Source organism: Odontesthes bonariensis, chromosome 11 (genome assembly GCF_027942865.1).
Source record: "Odontesthes bonariensis isolate fOdoBon6 chromosome 11, fOdoBon6.hap1, whole genome shotgun sequence".
NCBI lineage: Eukaryota > Metazoa > Chordata > Actinopteri > Atheriniformes > Atherinopsidae > Odontesthes > Odontesthes bonariensis.
In genome coordinates this window covers 28,695,346-28,722,548 of record NC_134516.1, presented here as the reverse complement: position 1 = coordinate 28,722,548, position 27,203 = coordinate 28,695,346, and the positions used below count along the sequence as shown (strand labels likewise).

Below are 27,203 nucleotides of genomic sequence, written 5' to 3'. Positions count from 1 at the left end.
CCCCTCACCAAACCATAGAAATAAAAATAAAATTTAAAAAATAAAAATATAACTATTAACAGAAAAACCAACTTGACAAAACTAAAACAAGTGAGACAGCCTGTAGGTCTCCTCCTTCTCCTCTCGCCCACAGGCCCCCTCACCAAACCATAAAAAAAAAAAAAAAAAAAAAAAAATAAAAAATAAATAAAAAAATAAAAAAATAAAAAAATAAAAATAAAAATAAAAATAAAAATATAACTATTAACAGAAAAACCCACTTGACAAAACTAGACAAGTGAGACAGCCTGTAGGTCTCCTCCTTCTCCTCGCGCCCACAGGCTCCCTCACCAAACCATTGAAATAAATAAAAACATTAAAAGCCACCCTTGCTCTACCCAAAGTCTAACTTCACACCCCCATCCCCAATCTGTATGAACGTGCTCCCCTCCACAAAACCCTCGGTGAACTCTTCTGCCCCTAAGTGTGTTAAAACCCTGTGCACGTCCCTTTTCGTGATGCTTTTAAAAATACTCCACACCTCCACTTTCTTTTTTTCATAATGGGCTATGTCCCTCCTCATTTTAACCGCGTACCTGGCGTGACTTAAAACATAATTTATCAAATTTGCATTCTTCCCTTCCATCCTTCCCCTCACTCCAAACAACCACACCTCTCTCCAGCCCGTTTCCCCCCACACTTCTTTATCCCAACATCTATTTATGAATTTTCTCATTTTCTTAAAATACTCTACCAGTTCCCCACATTCAACAAACTCATGCATACACGTTTCCACCCCCACACCGCACACATCACATTCTTTCTTTACATTCACATCAAATCTACTTATTAATAAATTATTAAAAATCCTGTTGTGCCTCAACATAAAATCAAAATTTTCACATTCAGGGGTGTTGCATCTGACCCTTAGGTTTCGCCATATTCCTTTTTCATCCATGTCCTCCATCACCCTCTCCCACACTTTCTCCGCTGCCGGTCTCTTTACTTCTTTCCTTCTCAGACTTCTGTATATCACCCTTGCTTTCACACTCATTACATTCATCCTCCCCTCCCCTTCCCCCACATACATTCCCATTTCTCCAGCTTCATTTTCATTTTCCCCCACCTCGCCCTCAATCATTCTCACCCATTCACTCGGCATTCCCTCCCTTATTTTCCCCATAACCCCTTCTGCCGTTCTCAGCGCCATCTCATCCCCCCTTTCTCTCACCTCGTCCACCATCACCTGTGCCCTCATAAATCCTGGTACATATTCATACACTATATCCCTCACTTTCCTAATCCCTGCCCTCCACATCAGCCTATTATATATTTTGCTCCCCCCACACGTGATTTTTGGGTTTAAAAACACTGGCTGCTCCCACACCTGCCTCACATTCTTACATTCATACTCCACATTTTTCACAAACTCCCCCCACGCTCCCAGCACCTCCTTATGAAACTCAGACACTCCGCTCAACATACCTTCCTTCAAATCCATGTACACCGCACTCCCACCACATCCACCACATTCATCTATTGCCCTCCCTAGAAACACCTTCCACACTTGATCTTTTTTATTTTTTAAATATCTTACCATCATTTTCACTCTCATTGCTTTCTTTTTCCTTTCTAAATTTATTAGTTTTAACCCACCATCCTCGTACTCATTCTCCAACACCTCCCTAGCTATCCTCACTCCTTTCCCATCCCATAAAAACTCATTCACCATTCCCTCCATCTCCTTCAACACTCTCTCAGGCACATCCAACACATTCATCACATAACCAATCTTACTCACTATTAACGCATTCACTACCACCACCTTCCCCCTCAGTGTAAGCCCTCTCTTCTTCCAAAACTCCAGTGTTTTTTTGATGCTATTCATTAGCCCTTCATACTGCATATCTCTCCCTTCTCTGGCCTCTATCCCTAAGTTTACACCTAACACTTTAAAATAATCCTTCTTCTCCTTCAACCCTAGTTCTGTTTGCCCTGCTCTACCTGCCCCTATATACATGACCTCTGACTTTTCTTTGTTCAATTTCGCCCCTGATGCCCTACCATACAGCTCTACACTCTCTAAAACCTCAGCTACGCTCTCCCTGTCCCTAACCGTAACTGTCATGTCATCTGCATACTGATAAACTAAACTTCTGTGCCCCCCTGGCAACTCTATGCCTCTGATCCTGTCGTTTTTCTCCAGCATCGCCGCTAAAGGCTCTGCAGATATCGAGTACAGCAGAGCCGATAGCGGACACCCTTGCCTAACTGACCTCTCTAATCTAAACGTGTCTGTGATTATCCCATTTATTTTAACACAACTAACTGCCCTATCATATAACCTCTTAATCCATCCCACTAACCTCTCCCCAAACCCTACCTTTTCTAACACCCTGTACAAGTATGTGTGGTCTACTCTGTCAAATGCTTTGTTCAGATCTAAACTAACCACTAACCCTCCTGTTCCTCCCTTCATGTAATCTATCGTGTCCCTGATGCTACTTATTGTGTCTGCTATGTCCCTACCTGGTATGCTGTAAGCCTGTGTGCTTCCCACCACCGTCCCTATTACTCTTTTGATCCTGTTTGCTAGCACCCGTGCTAATATTTTATAATCTCCATTTAACATGCTCAGTGGTCTGTAGTTTTCTAATCTGTCCCTATCCCCTTTCTTGTGTATTATACTAACTAATCCTGTCATCATACTAACTGGCATCTCTCCCTTTTCTTCTATCCATTTAAATAGCTTATCTAACACAGGCACTAAATCCTCTCTAAACTCTCTGTAGAATTCCCCTGTCAACCCATCTAACCCTGGACTCTTATTCCTCCCTAACCCCCCTATCGCTTTCTCTATTTCTCCCGTCCCTATCTCACCCTCACACATGTCCCTGCCCTCCTCTGTTAGCCTAGCCCTCACCTTTGCTATTACCTGCCCTATGCTCTCCTCATCTACCTCTTCTTTCCTTAATAAGTCCCTATAAAACTCTTCTACTCTATCCGCTATCCCTACAAAATCTTTTATCTTCTCTCCCTTCTTCCCTTCTACCTGTTCTAAGAAATTCCTCTTCTGCTTTGTCTTCTCTAACCCTAAAAAAAACCCTGTGCACTTCTCTCCCTCAATGGCGTATCTGGCCCTGCTTCTAACTATCGCTCCCATACACTTCTTCTGCTCTATCCCTTTCAGCTCCTCCTTAATTCCTATATACCTCCCTAAATCATGTCCTGCTTCCCTATCTGCTCTCTCTGCTTCTCTGTCTAATTCTCGCTTTAACCTCTGTTCTCTTTCCTTCTCTTCCCTACTCCTGTTTCTACTATAAGCTATGCTCAAATCCTTTATCTCCTCTTTAAAGCTTTCCCACCACCTCCCAATGTCATCCTCATACATGTTTTCATTTATTCTCCTTGCAATACATTCTCTCACTTTCTCCTTATACTTTCTTTCTTTCAGCAACTCACCACTCAAACACCACACTCCTCCCCCCCTCCTCTCTATGCCTTGTCCTAAACTAAACCCTACCATCATGTGGTCGCTCAGTGCAGTTACCCTATATTCTATCTTACCTATCTTATTCTCTATGTCCCTCGTACTGAGCACTAAATCTATCCGGCTCTGCTTTAACACCCCTCTCACCACTTGCCTCCTTGTGAACTCCCTCTTCTCTGGATTCCTCTCCCTCCATACATCTATCAATCCGTTCACTCTCATTACCTCTTTCAACACACCTCTTGTAGAGTCGCTCTTAAAGCACACACTCGCAGATGCATCCAATCTCCCACACCATACGTTAAAGTCTCCCACCACCATGCAGTTCTCCCCACACATTCCTCCTATTCCCTCAAAAAAGACCTTTCTCTCCTTCTCCTCATTTGGTGCATACACATTTATTAGTCTGTATTCTTTCCCCACATAATCGAACGTGATCCCTATCACTCGCCCCTCCCCATCATCCACACACTTCTTTATATTGCCGACTACTCCCCTCTTCACTAAAATAGCCACCCCTCTGGACTTTGCCCCACTATTATTCACATACATTTCTCCCATCCATTCCTTCTTTACTTCTCTCATGCACTCCTCATCCCAATGTGTATCTTGCACACACATAATATCCCCGTCACACACCTGCCAGGCTTGTTGCCTTCTGTTGTTGTCACGCAGCCCATTTACATTAAATGATGTAATTTTTAACATAAATAGTAGTATATACACAATTATCTTTCTCTTCATTTTAAACTCTTTTTCACCTTCCCAATCCTTTTCACTTCTCTTTTCCCCAGAGGCCTTTTTCTAGTTGCCATCACCTCCTCCATGTTATCCCCACTGCTGTCTGTTACTTCTCCCATTGCCCATTCACATTCCTGCCCTGCCCGCAAGTCCTCCCTTGACCCCCCTACCCCCCCTCCCCGCTGCCTCCTCAGTCCTCTGCTTGCTCCACTCGTCTGCCGTCTTCTTCTCTCCACCATGGCTCTCCTCTCCTCTCCTCTGTCCTCTCCTTGCTCGCTGCCGTTGTGGCCATCTCTCTCCTTCTCCCCTCTCATCTGCGTTGGTGTCTCCTCCACCACCGTCAGGTCCTCCTCCTCTCCGTCTCGCTCGCCTCCCTCCTCCATCTGCTCCACCTCTCCGTCAACGAGCTCCAGGTTCTCTCCTTCACATCCGCTCTGCTCCTCCTCTCCGTCAACGAGCTCCGAGCTCACTGCTCCACCTCCGCTCTGCTCCTCCTCCTCTCCGTCAACCAGCTCCAGGCTTCCTGCTCCACCTCCGCTCTGCACCTCCTCTCCACCAACGAGCTCCAAGCTCACTGCTCCACCTCCGTTCTGCTCCTCCTCTCCGCCAACAATCTCCTGGCTCGCTCCTCCACCTCCACTCTGCTCCTCCTGTTCTCCGTTGTGCTGCTCTTTGTCTGTCCCATTATTGCACTCTCGTGCGTAATGCCCCTGTTTTGCGCACTTATGGCACTTGAATTCCGGACATTCTCTTAGAATATGTCCCGGCTGGATGCATAGCCGGCATACTTTAACTTGTCTGTCATGTATTACGCGAAAGTATTCTCCCCCCTCCAGGGTTTCAAATTTGGTCGAATACGGCAGCGATTGCACTTTGTCGTTGAATTGAACCTTGCAAAATCGCGTGCCGTCGGCCACGTCTGTTCCAGGCCATTTCCTCCTTTTAATCGGCGAAGTTGCCTTCACCCCCCAAGTTGCTAATTTTTGGCATATTTCCTCGTCAGTGATGTACGGGGGCAAGTTAAGGAAGGATACAACCAGTTCATTGCTCCTGACTTCCTTTGCCATTACCCGCACTCCCTTTAATAAGAAGCCGTCCATGAGGCGCGCCTTGCCTTTCCCGTCCTGCATGGTGATTTCATATGTGCTCTTTGCCTTCATTCTGCAGGCAAGAACTATACCGCAGCTTTCCTTTATGCCTCTCAGCAACTCCATCAAAGTCACTTTGTCTGGCCCTGCCAGCTCCACAATCACGGTCAGCTCCTTTTTGAAGCCACCGTCTTTCACATTTTCTCTGTCATTCTTCATATTCTCTTCATTCAAACTCGCACTTCTGCTTTCTCCATTCCAAATTGCTGCATTCACTTCTCCATTCTTTCTCACTTTCTCTCCTCCATTTTCATTTCCTCCTTTATTCATACCTTCATTTACTCTCCTAATCTCGCTTTCTTTCCCACCATCATTCACTCGCCTGTCATCCGTCAGCCGTTCTCCATTGTTCAGTATCGTTGTCATTTTCCGTTCCATTGTTTCGTTTGCCATGGTATCCGTCCGGTTACAAAACACACGAAACGAGGACGTTCCCCCGAACAGCGAAGCTGCTGGGGGAATAAAACAAAACACACAACTATACAAACAAATCTAACTCACACACGATCAGTCAAAACACTCACCAAACACTTTCACTCACTCTTTCAAACGCACGCGCTCTCTCTCAATCAAATTGCTGCAGGGCACCGACTGTCACAAGTGATCATGGGGGTGTGGCCGTAAGCCACAATCTCTGTGACAAATATATGTTATATAGGTGCTGGAACCATACGTTTCCCCTATTTTTACCAGAGAGCTGGCTTGAGAGGCTGCTGTTGAGCCTGCACGTTGACTTCCCTGATGTGATTGTTCTCTGCAGCTGAAAATGGGACTCTCAGATAACTTAGTGTCTGTCAAAAGCCTCTGTTCCCTGTGTGTAGTTTTGTGTCCGTTGTCATATAGAGAATCCAGGGAAGCTCAATCCCACGACATGCTCATAAACTGCGTCTTCTCTAAACAGTATAGTTCTATTTTAGAAGTCGGAATACAATAACAGATTCTGTTTCAGAATTTATAAAAAGCTGGTTTGTGATGCCATTGCTGGCTTACAGCCACACCACCCTGAACACGCCTGATCTCGTCCGATCTCAGAAGCCAAGCAGAGTCGGGCCTGGTTAGTACTTGGATGGGAGACCGCCTGGGAATACCAGGTGCTGTAAGCCTTTTGGCTTCTCCAGGCGCATGCAGTTTGGCTACGCCAAATGCAAAAGTAGTCCCTGTTTGACTTTTTGGAACTTGTCCTTTCTCAGGACAAAGTTAAATGTCTGAGGATCAAAGCCAACAATGGCCTGGGACATCTCAGCAGATCCAGGATCAGCAACATGGAGACTGAGAGCCAAACAGAAACAGAGGTGTCTGAACAACCAATCAGCAGCAGCCCAAGCTGGTTAACTTCCTCGTGTCTGTGTGGCACACGGTGATGGTCAGATGTTACATGCAGGCCGCAGAGAGAAGAGAAAAAAGCTTACTGCACCTGGTATTCCCAAGCGGTCTCCCATCCAAGTACTAACCAGGCCCGACCCTGCTTGGCTTCCGAGATCGGACGAGATCGGGCGTGTTCAGGGCAGTGTGGCCGCAAGCCACAGTCCCTGTGACAAATATATGTTATATAGGTGCTGGAACCATACGTTTCCCCTATTTTTACCAGAGAGCTGGCTTGAGAGGCTGCTGTTGAGCCTGCACGTTGACTTGCCTGATGTGATTGTTCTCTGCAGCTGAAAATGGGACTCTCAGATAACTGTCTGTCAAGCTCCTCTGTTCAGATATCTTGAGACTCGGGACCTTACAATCACTGACCAAGTTCGTAACCTCGGAGTGTTGATAGACTCAGATCTGACTTTCAGCAGCCACATCAAAGCTGTCACCAAGGCAGCTTTTTACCACCTCAGAAACATCAACAGAATTAAAGGTTTCCTCTCCCAAAAAGACCAGGAGAAACTCATCCATGCATTCATCTCCAGTAGACTCGATTACTGTAACGCTCTTTTAACTGGACTTCCCAAAAAGAGCATTAAACATCTGCAGCTCATCCAGAACGCTGCTGCTAGAGTTTTAACCCGGACTAAGAGATCTGAACACATCACACCAGTTTTAAAATCTTTACACTGGCTTCCAGTCAGTCACAGAATAGATTTTAAAAGCCTGCTGATGGTTTACAAATCCCAGAATGGTTTAGGCCCAAAATACATCTGTGATATGTTCAGAGAATATAAACCCAGCAGAGCTCTTAGATCCAAGGACTCAGGTCAGCTGGTCCAGTCCAGAGTCCAGACTAAACATGGAGAAGCAGCATTTAGCTGTTATGCTGCAAATAAGTGGAACAAACTGCCACTGGAGATTAAACTTTCACCAAATGTAGACATTTTTAAATCCAGGTTAAAAACATTTCTTTTCTCATGTGTCTATGCATGAAATATCTTTTAACTTATCTCTTTATATTATTTTATGTATTTTTAATGCTTCTTGCACTCCCTGCTGCAATGCTTTTATTTTATGTAAAGCACTTTGAACTGTTTGTACATGAAATGTGCTATACAAATAAATTTGATTTGATTTGATTTGATTCCCTGTGTGTAGTTTTGTGTCCGTTGTCATATAGAGAAACCAGGGAAGCTCAATCCCACGACATGCTCATAAACTGCGTCTTCTCTAAACAGTATAGTTCTATTTTAGAAGTCAGAATACAATAACAGATTCTGTTTCAGAATCTATAAAAAGCTGGTTTGTGACTCCATTGCTGGCTTACGGCCACACAGCCCTGAGCACGCCTGATCTCGTCCGATCTCAGAAGCCAAGCAGAGTCAGGCCTGGTTAGTACTTGGATGGGAGACCGCCTGGGAATACCAGGTGCTGTAAGCCTTTTGGCTTCTCCAGGCGCATGCAGTTTGGCTACGTCAAATGCAAAAGTAGTCCCTGTTTGACTTTTTGGAACTTGTCCTTTCTCAGGACAAAGTTAAATGTATGAGGATCAAAGCCAACAATGGCCTGGGACATCTCAGCAGATCCAGGATCAGCAACATGGAGACTGAGAGCCAAACAGAAACAGAAGTGTCTGCCAACCAATCAGCAGCAGTCCAAGCTGGTTAACTTCCTAGTGTCTGTGTGGCACAGGGTGATGGTCAGATGTTACATGCAGGCCGCAGAGAGAAGAGAAAAAAGCTTACAGCACCTGGTATTCCCAAGCGGTCTCCCATCCAAGTACTAACCAGGCCCGACCCTGCTTGGCTTCCGAGATCGGACGAGATCGGGCGTGTTCAGGGCAGTATGGCCGTAAGCCACAGTCCCTGTGACAAATATATGTCATATAGGTGCTGGAACCATACGTTTCCCCTATTTTACCAGAGAGCTGGCTTGAGAGGCTGCTGTTGAGCCTGCACATTGACTTCCCTGATGTGATTGTTCTCTGCAGTTGAAAATGGGACTCTCAGATAACTTAGTGTCTGTCAAGCTCCTCTGTTCCCTGTGTGTAGTTTTGTGTCCGTTGTCATATAGAGAAACCAGGGAAGCTCAATCCCACGACATGCTCATAAACTGCGTCTTCTCTAAACAGTATCGTTCTATTTTAGAAGTCTGAATACAATAACAGATTCTGTTTCAGAATCTATAAAAAGCTGGTTTGTGATTCCTTTGCTGGCTTACGGCCACACCGCCCTGAGCACGCCTGATCTCGTCCGATCTCAGAAGCCAAGCAGAGTCGGGCCTGGTTAGTACTTGGATGGGAGACCGCCTGGGAATACCAGGTGCTGTAAGCCTTTTGGCTTCTCCAGGCGCATGCAGTTTGGCTACGTCAAATGCAAAAGTAGTCCCTGTTTGACTTTTTGGAACTTGTCCTTTCTCAGGACAAAGTTAAATGTATGAGGATCAAAGCCAACAATGGCCTGGGACATCTCAGCAGATCCAGGATCAGCAACATGGAGACTGAGAGCCAAACAGAAACAGAGGTGTCTGCCAACCAATCAGCAGCAGCCCAAGCTGGTTAACTTCCTGGTGTCTGTGTCTGTGTGGCACAGGGTGATGGTCAGATGTTACATGCAGGCCGCAGAGAGAAGAGAAAAAAAGCTTACAGCACCTGGTATTCCCAAGCGGTCTCCCATCCAAGTACTAACCAGGCCCGACCCTGCTTGGCTTCCGAGATCGGACGAGATCGGGCGTGTTCAGGGCAGTGTGGCCGTAAGCCACAGTCCCTGTGACAAATATATGTCATATAGGTGCTGGAACCATACGTTTCCCCTATTTTACCAGAGAGCTGGCTTGAGAGGCTGCTGTTGAGCCTGCACATTGACTTCCCTGATGTGATTGTTCTCTGCAGTTGAAAATGGGACTCTCAGATAACTTAGTGTCTGTCAAGCTCCTCTGTTCCCTGTGTGTAGTTTTGTGTCCGTTGTCATATAGAGAAACCAGGGAAGCTCAATCCCACGACATGCTCATAAACTGCGTCTTCTCTAAACAGTATCGTTCTATTTTAGAAGTCTGAATACAATAACAGATTCTGTTTCAGAATCTATAAAAAGCTGGTTTGTGATTCCATTGCTGGCTTACGGTGTGGGAGAAGGATGTCATGACATGCTCATGACTTCTGGCCTAGTTACATCCTGGGCCTTGTTGACTGGTTCAGAATATTGTTGATAGTTAGAATGAGCGTGTTTATGATAAACTGCGAAAGCTAGGCGCCTCCAGAGAGGGCCACGTACACTTGTTATGATAAAACGGTATAAAAGGGTGTCACCAGATGAGCTCGTCGGACATTTTGTACATTCTGTATGCACATTTGCTGTGACGGTTTGTTCAATAAACTCCCCAATGGACGGCTGACCAACGCGGGATTCGACTCTAATTTCTCCACAACATAATGGTGACCCCGAATTCGTGAGAGTTTGCATCTGGATCCCGGCGGAGCGTGTCCTCTGTGCCCCGACAACCGACATCAGCTGTTACAAGCCGGCAGGTGGGATTTTGTTCCTACCATTACGCGGTTAATCTCGGTTAGTGGAGCACAGCTGACGGCTTCTTCCGGCTTCCCCAAATTTAAAAGAACACAGGAGAGAGACGGATCCTGCACACGGTAAGCTCTTCCATTGTTACCTCTGCGCAGGGGGGCTGCTGAAATTGTTTGGGAAATTTTGGGCCAAGAGGTGCCATATGTGTGAATTGGGATAAAATTGGGTAAACAGCAGCTTGTGAGAGTTGTAAAGCAGACAGCTGTGGTCAGTTGGTCTGGCTTGTGTTGTTGTATTTTTGTGGTAATTAAGAAGGGCTATAGTCGCTGCGCTCCGGCCAATTGTGAATCGGATGAATTCAAACTGGATTAATTAATAGCTGTAAAGAAGCGGGTAGGTTGTTGAGCAATCACCAATAGTACCTCTTGCATCCTATCAGCCATCCTTCAATGCATTGGGGGGAGGAACACTGACGGGAGTACGGGGTACACTAGACTCATTAAACATACGTGAAAATTATTTTCACTAGTCAAGGAGTAAAACGAATACTGATAATTGATTGACTGGCGAACATTAAAGTTCAACGATTGAATCAATCAGGCTTTCAAAAAAACTCTGAAATGAAAAAATCCAGTTCTATGAGGAGCACATTTTAAGTATATATGTTTATATCATTTTATATATCTGCCTAGAACTCTTTGGAGTTATCCGAGACCTCAGTATAAAGACATTTTGAGAAGAAAATTCAAATTCGTTTATGAAATTGGCCACAGGAGATTATTATTGAGAGGTCACAGCGAAGCTGGTAAAATACACGTCAGCATCTGTTGCTTTGGTCAAGAAACCATATCACAAGGCTTGTAGGGAAAACACATTTTGTATTCCATATATTGCCGACACCAACATCTCCTGAAAAATTAAAAGTCTAAATGAAAGAAATTGATCATTTAAAACTGTGAGGATTTGAACGGTGACTGACGAAACTTGGATCGACCGACTTGGTGTGAGTGTGTGTGACCGGTCTCTGTCTGTGTCTGTCAAATATGTGTGAAATCTGATGTTTTATGTGAATCTAAAAGAAAAAAGAAAAGAAAAGGAAAAAGTTATTTTGTGTGATAAATCAAGGTTCTAACCTAACTCATATCATCCCTTGACTTGTGAGTATTCGTAGTATTTTAAGTTAAACTCAGATTTGCTTCATTGTTATAATTTGCTTCATTGTTATAATTTGCTTAATTGTTATAGTCGCCACATTAATAACTTGGGGAGATAAGGAGTTGTTGCAGTAATGTGCTGTTATTTTTAAACGCTGAGTGTTTATTTCTTTAAGATTCTGTATTTACGTCGAGTGCATCTTCTTATTATTGAATTATTGAATACTGCTGTGATCGGTGTTAAGTTTCTAAAGTTCTAGTTTCAACAGATGTGTTGAAGGTGTTTTGGCTTTCAGGGGGACAGAGGGTGCTGCGCGGGCACGCGGCTCGTGTGCACGCGGCTGGTTTGTCCTTGACAGTTTTCTGCTGCTGCAAATGTTCGTGTGTGATCACATTTTCTTTCCTTGTGTCTTCCAGGGGCACTTTATGGTTGAACTGTAATAATTATTAGTTTTCTTTAGGTAATGTGCTAATTGCAGAGTTGTTATCAGTCGAGTAATGAGGGTTTCGCAATTCCTAAGGGAGAGTTTCTGTCCGTAGGCCATCGATTCATCACGTCGTTCGACGTGAATGTGACATTCCTGATAAAGAGAGTTTTCGCTTATGCATTGTTTCTGTATCTTTTGGTCTGTATTTTCCCTGTCCACAGCGTGTTAAATTGTATTTCTTTCTCTGTCTTAACAAATGCCATTTTGAGGTGAAGAATAGTGCAATTGTTATTTCTGGGTTTGATTTGTATTTTTTTTTCCCTGTCCAGCTGGAAAGTTTGTATTTCCTCCTCTTTCTTAACTTGTCACAAAAAGTGTGACAAACGCCATTTTGAGTTGGGGTGTGGTTCAATTGTTATGCTTGGGAGGAGTTAATAACAGCCTGGGAAACGGGCTTAGTGGTGTGTTCATATTTGGTTGGTTAGAAATTCACGTGGTTCATTGGAGGCAGGCTTAGAGGTGTGTTCATATTTTATTGGTTAGAAGTTACGTGTCTCAGACGTGTTTCATTGGAGATAGATTTAGAGGTGTGTTCAGATTTCATTGGTCAAAAAAAAAAAATAAATAAATAAATAAATTAATTAATTAATTTATTTCATTGGTCAGAATTGACGTAGCTGTGACGTACATTGGATCATCTGGATTGGTGGAGGACATTGTGTGTGGATTGGATCGGCAACATACGGATGTGAGCAAAAGTTGGGGCAACGCCTTTAGCCCGAGTCACTTCAAACAGAGTAAGCATTAACTGAGCTTTCGATTAGCAATAAATTAACATTGGGTAGCATTAGCAATACAGCAAGTATTGATTAGCAATAATTAGTATTGATTAGCAATAACTAGCATTGTTTAGCATTGATTAGCGTTGATTAGCAATTAACAGTATTGATTAGCAATAACTAGCATTGATTAGCAATCACTAGCGTTGAATAGCATAATTAGCATTCAATTAGCATTGGTCAACAAGGAAGTTAGCATTGATTAGCAATAGTTAGCATTGGTTAGCATTAGTAGCATTTGTTAGCATTTCGTTAGCCATAATTAGCATTGATCAGAAATACAATTAGCATTGATTAGCAATAGTTAGCATTGGTTAGCATTAGTAGCATTTGTTAGCATTTCGTTAGCCATAATTAGCATTGATCAGAAAGACAATTAGCATTGATTAGCAATAGCAATAAGACAAATATTGGTTTAAATCTTAATTAGCAAGAGGTTAGCATTTATTAGCAACAGCTAGGAAGCTAACATCAATTGGCATTGGTTAGCAAACATTAACATTAGCAATAATAGTAACCGAACTCCAAACTAGAAGTCAAAAAGCTAAATTAGCCTAACATTGAATTAACATTGGTTTAATTAAAAAAAAAAACAAAAAAAAAAACAACCAAGAGCATAAGCTTTCAAAGCTAACATAGGCTAACCTTAACATTAGCATTGACAATATCCAATCCAATAATTAGCTGCATCTAAGCTAAATTTAGCCGAGCATAAATTAGCATTGATTAGAGTTAGTTTAATTTAAATTGACTTTCAAAAAAAAAAAAAAAAAAAAAAAGGGGGAATAAGAATAATAAATAAGGAAAATTTAGAAAATAAATAAGTAAAGAAAAAGTCAAAAGTCAATAGAAGGGAACTAACTAGGTGAAACAATGGATGTAACACCAACAATAATCATCAGCGCCAAACATCCTGAACATTCCAAAGATATTAAAAAGATATCTCTAAAATGGGAAGAACGAACAAAAAATAACGTCTCACCCTGGCCAAAAGGTGGCACTTTCAATGTAACTACCTGTAAGATTATGGAACAAAGGATTAAAGCTTACAAACCAAAGGACAAAAGCAAAAAGAGACAGGAAAAAAGAGAGCTTGAAGTAAAAGTTTTACATTTCTTTGAAAATGCAGAGCTATATCCAACACTGCCAGGAGCAGTAAACAGACAAGGAGATTCTGAAATAAAAAATCATAAAATATCTCATGAACGTCCAGAACCACAAATAGCTACATCAAGCAGTCATGGAGCTCCTGAGCCAGACGCTGTCTGTAATTCAGATCAGGCAGGGGGACAGCTCCCACAATATCAAAAATCACCAGAACTGGCACCTCCAGTTCAAAAGGCATCTTCTGAAGAACATAAGAGTCCAACAGCGTCAGCACCGAGTTTGATAGAAATGACGCAGGGACAGTATGTGCCGTGGCAGATGCTCGTCCTAGGGGGGCTGGTTGCTCGATTGCCGGACATTCACACAGGTGCAAGTAGATGGATAAGAGCTTTTGAACAAGAGTCTGTGAATAAACTGTTGTCTGTGGGACACATTAAGGCAGTGTGGGCACTGTGTTTTGGAACTTCTACCATGGAGGGCATTTTGAGACACAGTGAGAATGACTGGATGTTGAGCCACCGAGCTGATGGAACTGATTTTAATGCATATCGAGCTGCACTCTGGAGAGCGTTACGAGCTGAGTTTCCCGTGGGAGTGGACCTCGAAGCATTAAAGGGGGAGCCACTGTCAGGAACAGAGAGTCCGGCTGTGTACATTGCACAACAATTGAAGAAATGGAGACAAGGGTCTGAGGGGGAAATCAAGAAGAGCCCAGCTTGGGTGACATTGTTCAGAGTTTCCATCAAAGAGGCTCTGCCTGCCCCAGTTCAGGGGAGGCTGGAGGATGTGGTGGGGTTGAATTCAATGTCACATGGACAATTCCGAGACAACGTGGTGCATGCAGTAAACAAATACAGAAAAGAACTGAAACGGAAGGAGCAGGAGAAGGACATGCAAAGGGAACTTGCACGGTTGCGGTTAGAAGAACTGCAAGCGAAGCAAGAAGTACGAAATGAGGCCATAACAGCGGGGGCCGCTGAACAGCCATCACAGGGGCAAGTCCATCATCGACCCTGTCAAAGGTCAAGAAGAGGTGCACCTGGAGGACGAAGGTCCTCGGGAGCATGTTGGGCCTGTGGCGAGAGGGGACACTTTGTTTACAGTTGTCCGAGAGCACCGAGAAACCCGAGTGTTTGGCAGGACCGTGGCCAGTCCCTGCGGGGCGGAGCAAGTGGCCCGGCAGGTCCAAGGCGTTCCTCTGGCAGAGGAATCCCAGTATTGGTTTACATTGACATATAGAGGTAAGAAGTACACTTACATTAGACGTGCTCAAAAGGGTTTAAAAACCGCCCTCAGGTGTGTCATTATTACAAAACAAAACAAAGTTTTTAAGTTAAATGTGTCACGATTACTAAGTTTTCAAAACTTGAATTTAAATATGTTACTATTACAAAACTATGACTAAGTTTCTAAAACTTAAATGTAAATAGGTCACTGTTACTAGGACAAAACAAAGTTTCTAATTTAAATTTAAATAGCATCGATAGCCTAAATTAGAGTATCTATTTAAGCCCATAGGGAATTACTGATATCTCTCCATCCCATTTGGAGGGAGTAAGAAAAGCGCCATGTCCAAAATAAATGAATAAATAACTAAGGAATAAATAAGTGAAATTAAAATAAAACAAGTATGATCTTCTTTTGGGAAGGTTGTGCAATGAAATTAGCTTCCTCTGAAAGGAATCATGAAAAATCCAAAGATCAAAGGTTGAAAGCACAACTGGAGAGGACAAACGAGGCTAAGTTAGCCTTTGGAAATTTGAAACAGAAGTAGCAAGAGTCATCCAAAACGGCCAACACGAGTCTATGAGTAGCCATTTTTCTTATATGTCTCCAATAAAAACATAAGATTTCAGAACTAATAGATCAGAGTAGGTATGTTGTGACTCGGACAGGATGTTTGCAGGTTGTGCATCTTTTGACACGTCCGGATGTGAGAATACAGAAGTGTACTACATCGGGATCTGCGGATGTCATTCCACGTGAGTTTGAAGGAGAACCACATGAGCGTGTGTCAGAAGCTGTGAGATACATTAAACTGAGACCTGACTTAGAAGCAACTCCACTTGTGCAGGCTGACGTCACTTATGTTGTGCATGATTCATGGTGTGAGATCATTTGGGTGATCATGAGGTTTTGCAGTTGTGAAACAGGAAGGTGGAGAACTTTGTGACGGTGAAAGCTGAGAAGTGTGAGCGGCCATGTTCGGCACAGTTGGCTGAACTGAAGGCACTAACGGAAGCATGTTGACTGGTGAAAGGTAAGGTTACGAATGTGTACACAGTTTCTGCATATGCTCATGATATTTGCTATTTGTTTGAAGCAGTTCGGAAGCAGAGAGGGTTCAGGAGGTCAGACGGAAGTCCAGTGCGACATGAGGTCCAAATGAAGGAGCGGATTGCGGTCATGAAAATTGAAAATTGGCAGTGATACAGTGTCAAATAATCGTAGAGGTAACAAAATGGTTGGTAAAGGTAATATCGCGGCTGATGAAGCAGCGAAAGTAGCATCAAAGTGCCAGCTTGCTGTTTTGGCACCAATGGTGTTACTGGAGCCAGAGGTCGCGCCATCACAAGGATATTGGTCATACATATTGGATAAATAGTCGTAAATTTTTTTTTTTTGGTAAGATAATTGGTTCATCTGTTTGTCATTCCATCAGAGATTAGCTCAAATAATGGTTAAGTGTTTGTTTATAAAAGTGCAAGAGGCATTCTGCAGCAGCTGCGAATCAAGCAGCGCTGTGGGGCCGTTTATCATCCACAGAGTCAAGGGATGGTTGAGAGGATCAATGGAACCTGGAAAGTGAAATTGAATTTAATCTGTGCGTAAAAACTAAACTAACTAGATGCTTTGCTGCTTGCACTAATGAGCTTTCGTATGCAGACTCATAGAGTCACGCACTAACACCGCATAAAATGCTAACGGGTCGACCCAGGCCGGCACCCCAGTTCCCACTTGAGCAGGTGCAAACAGAGTGGACAGCTTATATGAAGCAATTAACTGCAATCCACAGGACAATCTATCTACAGAAGGAGAACAGACTTGAGTCTCAAACAGCTGGTTGAGAGGCCAGTGGTGCCAGGCGACCAGGTGCACATCAAAGTGTTCCGAAGGAAGTGGCTTGAGCCAAGACGAGAAGGACCGTACACAATGGTGCGAGCAACATCAACAGCAGTTCAAATGGAAGGTAGCAACACATGGTACCATTAGAATCACTGCACTAAGGTTCGGACCAAAGACACAGACGGAGTCCGAGGGAAAGGATGAACGAAAGGAAGAGGTTAAGATTTCTGACACTGTGAGACACTAATGAGCATCCAGGTGTGGGTGTTGGCCGACAGCATGGGCTCAGGAGAACGAAGCCTGGAAATGTTGGACGGGATCCCGCAAACAGGAGAGGCTGGAAGGGTCCCGTGATGAAGCCACCCCGCAGGGAAGTAGCCAGCCTGGGTCAGATGAGTATGATGCAACAATACACACCCACTCAGACCATGCCACGCCACAAACTTTGCCAGCAATACACACTAGAGCTAGTCGTGAAGAGGTATCTGCTAAGCTTGAATTTAAGTTCATGGAAGAAACGATTTGAGGAAGTGTGGATCATGGGTCCGGTGGAGGAGACGACCAAATCACCGCCTCTGGACGCCACGACAAAGGGGCAATCTGGTAAGATCATGTCAGATTGGGTCAGAAGGAGTTGTTCACAATGGTTGTAAGAATAGAAAGATTTTTTGGGGAAGTCTAGGGGGATTTGATACTATTAGCACTACAGGACAGAATAATCATGTTAATCCAAGAACAGACGGAGTGTACATGCACAGGTGGAGTCGGGAAAACAGGGTAACTGTGGAAAATGGGTTAAGGCAGCACAGGATATGTGGTATAGATGGGCATGGTACACTACGAGAGAACTGACAGCGACGGAGTGTCTCATATGCGCAGACGCTCCAGGAGCATTGCCTGTTGTTGTTCTAGAGCCACACACCTTCAGGGACTGTGCGGTGGTCCAGCAACAGGAATGCTGAGAAGGTAGGTTCACATCGGAAGAGGATAAATGGTTATTGTTTCCTATGTGGGGTATTAAGTGCAGATTGATGTTTGGGCAAAAATAAATTACATAGTTATTTTCAAAATAAGGGAGGGCCACAAATTGGAGTCTTCTTGATTAAGTTTAATCGGAGTACATCACAGGATGGGCCTCCCGCAGATTATAGAGTAGATTACGATGGTGAGTTTGTATGCTTTTGGAACTCGCGTAGGTAATACTACTGTTAAATGAAAACAAGATTTATTAGGATTTATTTATTTGGATCAATAATGCGAAAATATAGAAATGATAATTTTAACGCTATATCTTTTTGGGGATCAGACACACCCTGTAGCTGGGAGTTACTGGATGTGTGGAGGTCATGTTTTGTTAAATGTGTTACCCAACAGGTGGATAGGCCTGGGTGCACTGGTGAGGAAGAACACATCGGTTGTGTTAGTGTATGACAAGGTAAACGAGATGCGAGGTTTGGATGTAGGAGGAGGGGGAGTTAGAGATCTAGTGGTGACTACATCAGGGATAAGCACGTTTACTTGGATGCAATATGACAGCCGAGAGGGATTCCTTTCGAGTTCAAAGCTCGCAGGGAGATTGCAGCTGGATTTGAGGCTGGTTTGCAGGGGATCATAATTAACAAAATGGTGAGTGGATTAATTACATATAATACAACCAACAGAGAATTCTTAGCTACACGAGGGAAGGGTTTGCAGGCTTTGGAGAACAACTACATGAGACGAGTATGATGGCTTGGTAGAACAGACAAGTTTTAGAACGGTTTGGAACGGTTACAACAGCCGTGAAGAAGTTCAGAGAACGGAGAGAGGAGCTGACGTGTGATGCTGGGGGAGGTGAACGGTGGTGGACTGGTCTGTTTGGGATTTTGGGAGAAGGGGGAGCGATGACAGTTAAGGCGGGAATAGCAATATTGTTGATAGTGATAATGGTCTCCCTATTGGGGTGTTGCATTATACCCATTCTGAGAAGGTGTTTGCTGCAAGTGATGTTCGAACAAACAGCGGAAGGAATCTGGAGGCAGATGACCATGCGAGACCAGGTCTAAGGACCAACGCATGGGAGAGCGGGTCAACGAATGAAGGTTACCAACGGACGGTTCACAAGTTTCTTTCCTCGAGGGTGGAACCAAGGTTAGTCTAATAGGGAGAAGAGATGCTGAAGATCTCTTTGATTGGGAGTGACGTACTGGCGACCTCTCCTCCCAGAGTTAGCTTAGCAGTTCCAGACCCAGCCGGACGGATGTTCGGCCAGAAGCAGACGACACCAGAGTACAGGAGATGGGACGGGACTGGAAGAGCTGCATTACATTGCATTTTATTATTATTTGTTGTGTGCTAATCCATAATTTTGTGTATTGTACTTGGTACAAAACTGTGATTAACTGAATTGATGGTGGTGTATTCAGTCTATGTGTATTATCAATCAAAACTGATCACTGATATGTGCATTGCCAATTGTGTTAGTCAACTGTTCGGAGTGCGACCTTGGTAAAGTGGTCGGTCGCCAAGTGGGGTGGGGCCGTAGGTGAGTTTTCCCAAGATAAGAACATGAGTTACGAAAGTAGCAGCCGGTGGGTTTTTCGCACCTATGCACTGCGAACAGTGGACAAGTGTGATGGCAATGTAAAACTTGTAGTGTTGTTGGATTCAATATCGTTTAATTTAATTTAATCATTTAATGTGATTCGGGTACACATATATGTATTCCTTTTCATTTATTCAAAATGGTCCCGTTGATTGATATTGTAGAATTATTAGAATAATTTAGTGTTGATTATGTGAATTAATTATTAATTAACTATGTGGGATGATTTTCTTTTATTTTAGATTATTTCTTTATTAAATCACTGATAAGTGATTTCAGGGGGGACTATGTGGGAGAAGGATGTCATGACATGCTCATGACTTCTGGCCTAGTTACATCCTGGGCCTTGTTGACTGGTTCAGAATATTGTTGATAGTTAGAATGAGCGTGTTTATGATAAACTGCAAAAGCTAGGCGCCTCCAGAGAGGGCCACGTACACTTGTTATGATAAAACGGTATAAAAGGGTGTCACCAGATGAGCTCGTCGGACATTTTGTACATTCTGTGTGCACATTTGCTGTGACGGTTTGTTCAATAAACTTCCCAATGGACGGCTGACCAACGCGGGATTCGACTCTAATTTCTCCACAACATTAGGCGAACGTGACAACCACTACACTACGGAAACCGGCGCAATGCCTATTCACTAGTGTTCCGGAAGCCAAAGAATGAGGTAAGTTTTCCCAAATTTTGTTGCTCGCGGAAAGAGTTTGTGGAGTTGCAACAAATTGAGTCAGAAGTGGGATTGTAACACACTCCTCTGGGAGAGCATGGATAAATAGAAGCATGGTAAATGAATATGCAAGAAGAAACCAAAAAAGATTCAACTAGCAACACAGAGGTGTGACATCACATACCACAGATCCTCTCAGCTGGAATTGAGCACTGGTGTCATTTCACAACTGACTAGCCTACTCAACTGATCTTCTTTCCAGAACGCAACCATGACAGCACACACCTGAAAGTTCCACCGAGATTTGAACTTGGATCACTGGATTCAGAGTCCAGAGTGCTGACCTTTACACCATGGAACTCCTTCCGCAGTCAATTTACGCTCTCAGTCATGCAAATGCTTGACAATGAAAGGGTTTTAACGACGTGATTTTTTTTTGTCAATTTTTCAGTGATACTCTTACAGCTTGTATTCTCAGAATTCGCACGACAGTCAAGCAACACATTCTGTATCTTCTTCAATGGTCAAAGGTTAGAATCAGCCTGTCAAGCGGAGGAACAGGGTTCGATTCCTTGACGGAAGGCTGCCATTTTCGCTCAGCAGCTAGGGATTCGCCAAAGTCCGTTTCACACCATAGCATCAGAAAATCTTTTAAAAACCTGCAAAAATTGACTTTACATGTCAACAATAGCAGATGAGGCTCCCCTCCTATCCATAATTATGAATATGTTGATGTTCCTATCATTAATGTGCAGTCATACATCTTCACACAAGGATGAAATAAATAATGGAGGAGCAAGTAATGTTTCCGCCCAGTTTCGAACTGAGGACCTTTCGCGTGTTAGGCGAATGTGATAACCGCTACACTACGGAAACTGAAGCCATGCCTATTCACTAGTGTTCCGGAAGCCAAAGAATGAGGTAAGTTTTCCCAAATTTTGTTGCTCGCGGAAAGAGTTTGTGGAGTCGCAACAAATTGAGTCAGAAATGGGATTGTAACACACTCCTCTGGGAGAGCATGGATAAATAGAAGCATCGTAAATGAATATGCAAGAAGAAACCAAAAAAGATTCAACTGGCAACACAGAGGTGTGACGTCATATACCACAGATCCTCTCAGCTGGAATTGAGCACTGGTGTCATTTCACAAGTGACAAGCCTACTCAACTCATCTTGTTTCCAGAACGCAACAATGACAGCACACACCTTAAGGTTCCACCGAGATTTGAACTCGGATCACTGGATTCAAAGTCCAGAGTGCTGACCTTTACACCATGGAACCCCTTCCACAGTCAATTTACGCTCTCAGTCATGCAAATGCTTGACAATGAAAGGGTTTTAACACCGTGATTTTTTTTGTCAATTTTTCAGTGATACTCTTACAGCTTGTATTCTCAGAATTGGCACGACAGTCAAGCAACACATTCTGTATCTTTGCTGGTCAAAGGTTATAATCCGCCTGTCAAGCGGAGGAACAGGGTTTGATTCCTTGATGGAAGGTTGCCGTGTGATTGCTGCTGCTTGTGCTTTTTTGTTTGTTCGTTTCTGTGTTTGTTCTCTGCTTGTCTGCTTACAGGTGCTCCTGGTGCCTCTAAGGCTGGATTCCCCACAAAAGCCTTGGATTGTCTTCAGTTTTGTTTTTACAGGTGTAGCAGCTGGTTTTCTGATTTTTCATTGTTTTTTATGTTTGTCTCTTCATATTTCTGTTCCTTTTTTTCCCTTCTTCGCTCTCCCTCTCTCTCTGTCCCCCGGTCCGGTTCGGCACTATCACACTATCACATCATGTTAAGTATTGTAACAAAAATAAATAAATAAAAATAAGGAGTTGATGGAGGGGGCTGCACGGTGGTGTGGTGGTTAGCACAGTCGCCTCACAGCAAGAAGGTTCCAGGTTCAACACCCAGCCGGGGCCTTTCTGTGTGGAGTTTGCATGTTCTCCCCGTGTATGCGTGGGTTCTCTCCGGGTACTCTGGCTTCCTCCCACTGTCCAAAAAATTGTCCTTGAGTGTGAGTGTGAGTGTGAGTGTGCATGGTTGTTTGTCTCTATGTGGCCCTGCGATGGACTGGCAGGGTGTACCCCACCTCTCGCCCATTGACTGCTGGGATAGGCTCCAGCGACCCGACCAACGGATTCAGCGGTATAGATAATGGATGGATGGAAGGAGTTGATGGGCATCAAGGGGAGCTTTACATTCATAAAGCTTCCCTTGGTATAGCAAATGTGTTTGGCATAAACAGTATTCAGATTACAATTCTGCTGCCATAATGCTGGACAGGACAAGGGGTTTAAAAAAAAAAAGAAGTGAGTGCTCATCAAACACAGCAGTCCCCAGGTCAGAGCCAGCCTTCTTTAGCAGTTTGCTCAGTTTCTTTGAGTCGCTGGCTCTGATGCTGCTGCCACAGCAGATGGTGCTGAAGAAAGATGCACTCTGCACCACAGACTCATAAGAGATATGCAACAGGTAAACTCCCAGGTGTTCCTCAGCCACCTCTTCTCCTGGGATGGAGACGCTGTTTGGCTTATTGGTGCTCCTCCTAAAATCAGCAGCTGAGGTGATTATTCCCACACCAGGCCACACAGTGGTTGACCACCTCCCTGCCTCTTGTCCTTCCTTCCCTGGTTACCTGTCAGATTTAAAAAAATAACTGACATTATTCTGTCTTGGGAAACACTGCTGGTGGAAAACATGATACTGGCTGCTGAAAAACTGGCAGAAGTGGACCTTCCAACGTGACAGTGACAGGAAGTAATCAGCTGAAGTCGTCCAGAGATTAACAGAGAACACAAATCAACATTCTGGAATCCGGACTTCACTTCCATCCAGAATCTGTGGTTGGAACCACAGACCAGAAGAGACAGAACAGAAGCCTTCACAAAGCTGTGATGTCATCACTGTAGTGACATCACAATCGATGTCATCTCTGATCTTGTTTGACATCACAAAGTTTATACAGGCCAGACATTTTCACTGCTTTTTCACAGCTGGTCAGGAGTTTATCTGAAGAAACACGTCCAGTTTTTGAAGCAGATTTGAAAGTCACAGCAAACGGTTTTCACATCGCCTAAAAAACACTTAATTACTATCTGAAATAATCATTTTAACAAGCACTTAGAAACAACGCTTACTTACTATCTTAAAAAGTCATTTTGATTTTAAGTTCTTAAAAACAACAAGCAAAATGAGTCAAACCAAGAAATCATCTCCTCCACTTCAGTGGTGTGACATGGCAGACGACGATTTGCCCGAGGGTTTCTACATGTGTCCCATTACTTTTGGCAGTAAGGAAAGTTATGAGGAACCCAGCAACTTTTGGAAAAAGAACAACCCCAGGTCTCTGCTGCAGCTGGGACTCCTCACTCAGAGGATGTCCAGCTCCTGCAGGATCATCTCCAGGCCTCCGTAGTTCCTCCAGTCAAGTGGAAGTTTCCAGTTTCACAAACCGAGGGGATTCCCTCTAACGCCTCTGCTGCCGACCGAGATTATGGATCAGAGAAATGACAGAACTCTTACCGACAGAAGAATGACAAGATCAGCTATTTATAGCATGGGATGGATATTCTGAGGACAAAGCTGCTGAAGAAACATTTCTTTCTGACAGGAGAAAAAGACAGAAGAGTGGCAGCAGAGAGCGGCTGCTCCATGACTGAGGAAAAACTAAAGAAGGTGCAAAACTGTTTGACGTGTGAGCGGCATCTCCGTCAAAAGTGTGAGCAGGAGCTCAAGCAGTGCAACCGAGTCCCTGCAGGATTGTGTGAAACTCTGAAAGCAGCAGCAGCAGAAAGTGAATATCAGTCAGTTCTGAAAGAGGCAGAGAGCTGGAAAGAGCAACTGAAAGAAAAGAGCCACGTTGGTGGAGCGGAACTCTCTCTTAGATTAGCCAGAACTATCGAGAAAAGCCAGGCTTTCTGCGAATCCAGCTTCTAAATAGCACACAGCTTTTAAAGTCTCATTTATGCCTATTTTATGCTTTCAGCGAATCCAGCTCCGTGGAACACCCCTCAGGACTTCCAAAACTTCCAGACTTCCAAACTGGGTTCCAGTTCCTGCTCTTTATTCTTTCATCAGTTTTATGAACCATGTGGTGCTGTGGCTTAGTTGGTCAAAGTGCCTGTCTTGTAAACAGGAGATCCTGGGTTCAAATCCCAGCAGTGCCTTAAGGTGTTATTATGTACGTCAACATGGTGCCATAACTGTTTTCAGGAGTGCTTCAGGAGTGCTGGACTTCCAAAACAGTCTGTACTTGGAGGCACTTCATCTCATGGTTTTAACTATTCTTGAGTTACAGAAAATTAAACTGGGACTATATCCAATGTTTTCACATATAGAGATAATTTGAATAACATCAAGCCCTGATTTATGCAGAGATCACATGAATATAGGAAATAAATCACAAAAACCACTTCCTGAGGTGGATCCAGTTCCTGCTCTTTATTCTTTCATCAGTTTTATGAACCATGTGGCGCTGTGGCTTAGTTGGTCAAAGTTCCTGTCTTGTAAACAGGAGATCCTGGGTTCATAATCCCAGCAGTGCCTGTGGTCCTTCAGAGCTAGCAATGACTTGGCATGAGAAACTGGTTGTTATCAGGGTTCTACTGAATGCTTTACATTGTTGGTCTTCATCAAATGATGGACCTTTCAATTCGCATCATGGTTATTATGAGTCTGTTCTTTTGTCAGACTTGATAAAAAAGTTTTTCGAAGTCACAGTTAGTCTTGGGAGAGTCTCTGGAGCTCGTTTCCTGAAATTGATCCAGTTCCTGCTCTTTATTCTTTCATCAGTTTTATGAACCATCTGGCGCTGTGTTTTAGTTGGTCAAAGTGCCTGTCTTGTAAACAGGAGATCCTGGGTTCAAATCCCAGCAGTGCCTTAAAGGCCTACAGAAAGCTGACACTACACCCAATACATAATGATAATACATACACAGAGGAACAATAATGATCATTGGACTCTACACCAAAACATTTCATAAACGCATGAAATTTGAGATTTTGAATTTGCCGCTAGGAAACCTCCTAGAAAATCCGTGTGACGTCACACGTGCCATGGTTTTTCCTGGCTGCCGTGTTGCCGATTTAGCGACTTTGTCAGAAGACAGAAGCACTGCAGGACGGCGGCAACCCGGCATACCGTCATTTCCTGTCAAAACGGTAGTTTCAAGCTAGCTACAACGAGGGTAGGTTCACTTCCTGTTTTCAAAACAAAAGCACCTTTTTTTTTATCGTAATGGCTTTCCCTATGATAAAAGGCAACGGGTATTTTATTTTGTCAAAATAACCGGAAGTGCGTTGCTCAATGCGGCTAGCTTTAGCAGCGCCGAATTCGTCGGAACAAAATATTTTGTCAGGTTTTCAACACGTTGGGGATCTAAACGACTACTTTCTCACCTGAAAAGTTTCAAATGTTGCGGGGACAGAGGAAGCAGAGAGACCTGCGGTCTTGTGTCTGTGTCTCCCTGTCCGCCTGCCTCCTCTCTGGTGAAATCAGCCGGAGCCATCCAGCCGTGTTCAGCTCCCTGCGGTGCGGACACTCAGGGGGAATCCACCTGGCGGAGAGCGGACACACCGCGGGATGGTTGCCCTGAAATCAGCCGACAGAGCGATCATCAAGAGCCCCGACGTGGACATGATCGCTCTGCCGGCTGATTTCCACTCTCCACCTGGCAGAGTGTGTCCGCTCTCCGCCAGGTGGATTCCTGTCCGACCGCAGGTCTCTCTGCTTCCTCTGCCCCCGGTGGTGTGAGCTGCTGCTGCTGAGGGCCAGTGTTGCCAAAAAAAAATCACAATAAGTAGCTATTGGCTCTCTGAAAAGTCGCTAGAAGTCGCTAGATTGCGTCATGACGTCATAAGTGACGTAACCACGCCCATATTATATATTTTCGCTCCTACCCGAGCCGAAATCAGCCGGCCTGAAGCTGATTTCAGCTCTAAACTCTGTAAACTTTAGCAACATTTGAAACTTTTCAGGCCAGAAAGTAGTCGTTTAGATCCCCAACGTGTTTAAAACCTGCCAAAATACCGGCTATTTACAATTTTGTTCCGACGAATTCGGCGCTACTAAAGCTAGCCGCAGTGAGCAACGCACTTCCGGTTATTTTGACAAAATAAAATACCCGTTGCCTTTTATCATGGGAAAGCCATTACGATAAAAAAAAGGTGCTTTTGTTTTGAAAACAGGAAGTTGTAGCTAGCTTGAAACTGCTGTTTTGACAGGAAATGACGGTATGCCGGGTTGCCGCCGTCCTGCAGTGCTTCTGTCTCGGCTTGTATGGTGTCGCGGGGCAACTGATTTGTCACTCATAAAACAAGTTAAATTGTCGCTAGATTCAGCCAGATTGAGTCCGAAAGTCGCTAGATTATTTTTTTTGTCGCCAGAGATGGCCAAAAGTCGCTAAATCTAGCGACAAAGTCGCTAAATTGGCAACACTGCTGAGGGCAACACACGCACTTCGTACATCTACTCGCAATAAAAACTGCACTGAACCCAACGTTTTATATTTCCAAGCGACGTCCCGCGGCACACATCGAAATTTGCCGTGAAGAAGCTGTCCAGGTCTGGCAAACTGCTGGCTTCGCTACTGGAACTACTGGTATCAGACATGTTTATTGTTTAGTGCACTCGTGACGTCACGCACCTGTCGTTGGTTTGCCAAAATTCGAATCAAAAGTGGTGATAGTTTATTGGGTCTAATCAGGACTATCCAGGGACCTAAAATTATTTTAAAATCATAAAACAATTCCATGGTATATAAGGAATCGATCTGCCATTTCAGTTTTGTGCAAAAAATAACCTCTCTGTAGGCCTTTAAGGTGTTATTATTTACATCAACATGGTGCCATAACTGTTTACAGCAGTGCTTCAGGAGTGCTGGACTTCCAAAGCAGTCTGTACTTGGAGGCACTTCATCTCATGGTTTTAACTATTCTTGAGGTACAGAATCACAAAAAACATTTTCTGAGGTGGATCCAGTTCCTGCTCTTTATTCTTTCATCAGTTTTGTGAACCATGTGGCGCTGTGGCTTAGTTGGTCAAAGTGCCTGTCTTGTAAACAGGAGATCCTGGGTTCAAATCCCAGCAGTTCCTGTGGGCCATCAGAGCTAGCTATGACTTAGCATA

The 27,203-nt window shown here is 43.9% G+C and overlaps 12 non-coding genes across 12 annotated transcripts; 7 read left to right on the top strand and 5 right to left on the bottom strand.

Annotated features, from left to right (window-relative positions):
• Positions 1-6,342: 6,342 nt before the first annotated feature.
• On the top strand, positions 6,343-6,461 carry LOC142392615 (5S ribosomal RNA). Its single transcript, XR_012771258.1, has one exon. It is a non-coding gene; the product is annotated as a 5S ribosomal RNA (ribosomal RNA).
• A 299-nt stretch (positions 6,462-6,760) lies between these two features.
• On the bottom strand, positions 6,761-6,879 carry LOC142393430 (5S ribosomal RNA). Its single transcript, XR_012772035.1, has one exon. It is a non-coding gene; the product is annotated as a 5S ribosomal RNA (ribosomal RNA).
• Positions 6,880-8,038: 1,159 nt separating this feature from the next.
• LOC142393499 (5S ribosomal RNA) lies at positions 8,039-8,157 on the top strand. Its single transcript, XR_012772098.1, has one exon. It is a non-coding gene; the product is annotated as a 5S ribosomal RNA (ribosomal RNA).
• A 298-nt stretch (positions 8,158-8,455) lies between these two features.
• LOC142392091 (5S ribosomal RNA) lies at positions 8,456-8,574 on the bottom strand. The gene has a single exon (XR_012770761.1). It is a non-coding gene; the product is annotated as a 5S ribosomal RNA (ribosomal RNA).
• Positions 8,575-8,931: 357 nt separating this feature from the next.
• On the top strand, positions 8,932-9,050 carry LOC142393132 (5S ribosomal RNA). Its single transcript, XR_012771751.1, has one exon. It is a non-coding gene; the product is annotated as a 5S ribosomal RNA (ribosomal RNA).
• A 305-nt stretch (positions 9,051-9,355) lies between these two features.
• On the bottom strand, positions 9,356-9,474 carry LOC142392455 (5S ribosomal RNA). Its single transcript, XR_012771106.1, has one exon. It is a non-coding gene; the product is annotated as a 5S ribosomal RNA (ribosomal RNA).
• Positions 9,475-20,890: 11,416 nt separating this feature from the next.
• On the bottom strand, positions 20,891-20,963 carry trnav-aac (transfer RNA valine (anticodon AAC)). The gene has a single exon. It is a non-coding gene; the product is annotated as a tRNA-Val (tRNA).
• Positions 20,964-21,297: 334 nt separating this feature from the next.
• trnaq-uug (transfer RNA glutamine (anticodon UUG)) lies at positions 21,298-21,369 on the bottom strand. Its single transcript has one exon. It is a non-coding gene; the product is annotated as a tRNA-Gln (tRNA).
• A 2,800-nt stretch (positions 21,370-24,169) lies between these two features.
• trnat-ugu (transfer RNA threonine (anticodon UGU)) lies at positions 24,170-24,243 on the top strand. The gene has a single exon. It is a non-coding gene; the product is annotated as a tRNA-Thr (tRNA).
• A 304-nt stretch (positions 24,244-24,547) lies between these two features.
• Positions 24,548-24,622, top strand: trnat-ugu (transfer RNA threonine (anticodon UGU)). Its single transcript has one exon. It is a non-coding gene; the product is annotated as a tRNA-Thr (tRNA).
• A 261-nt stretch (positions 24,623-24,883) lies between these two features.
• On the top strand, positions 24,884-24,957 carry trnat-ugu (transfer RNA threonine (anticodon UGU)). Its single transcript has one exon. It is a non-coding gene; the product is annotated as a tRNA-Thr (tRNA).
• A 2,139-nt stretch (positions 24,958-27,096) lies between these two features.
• Positions 27,097-27,170, top strand: trnat-ugu (transfer RNA threonine (anticodon UGU)). Its single transcript has one exon. It is a non-coding gene; the product is annotated as a tRNA-Thr (tRNA).
• Positions 27,171-27,203: the final 33 nt, after the last annotated feature.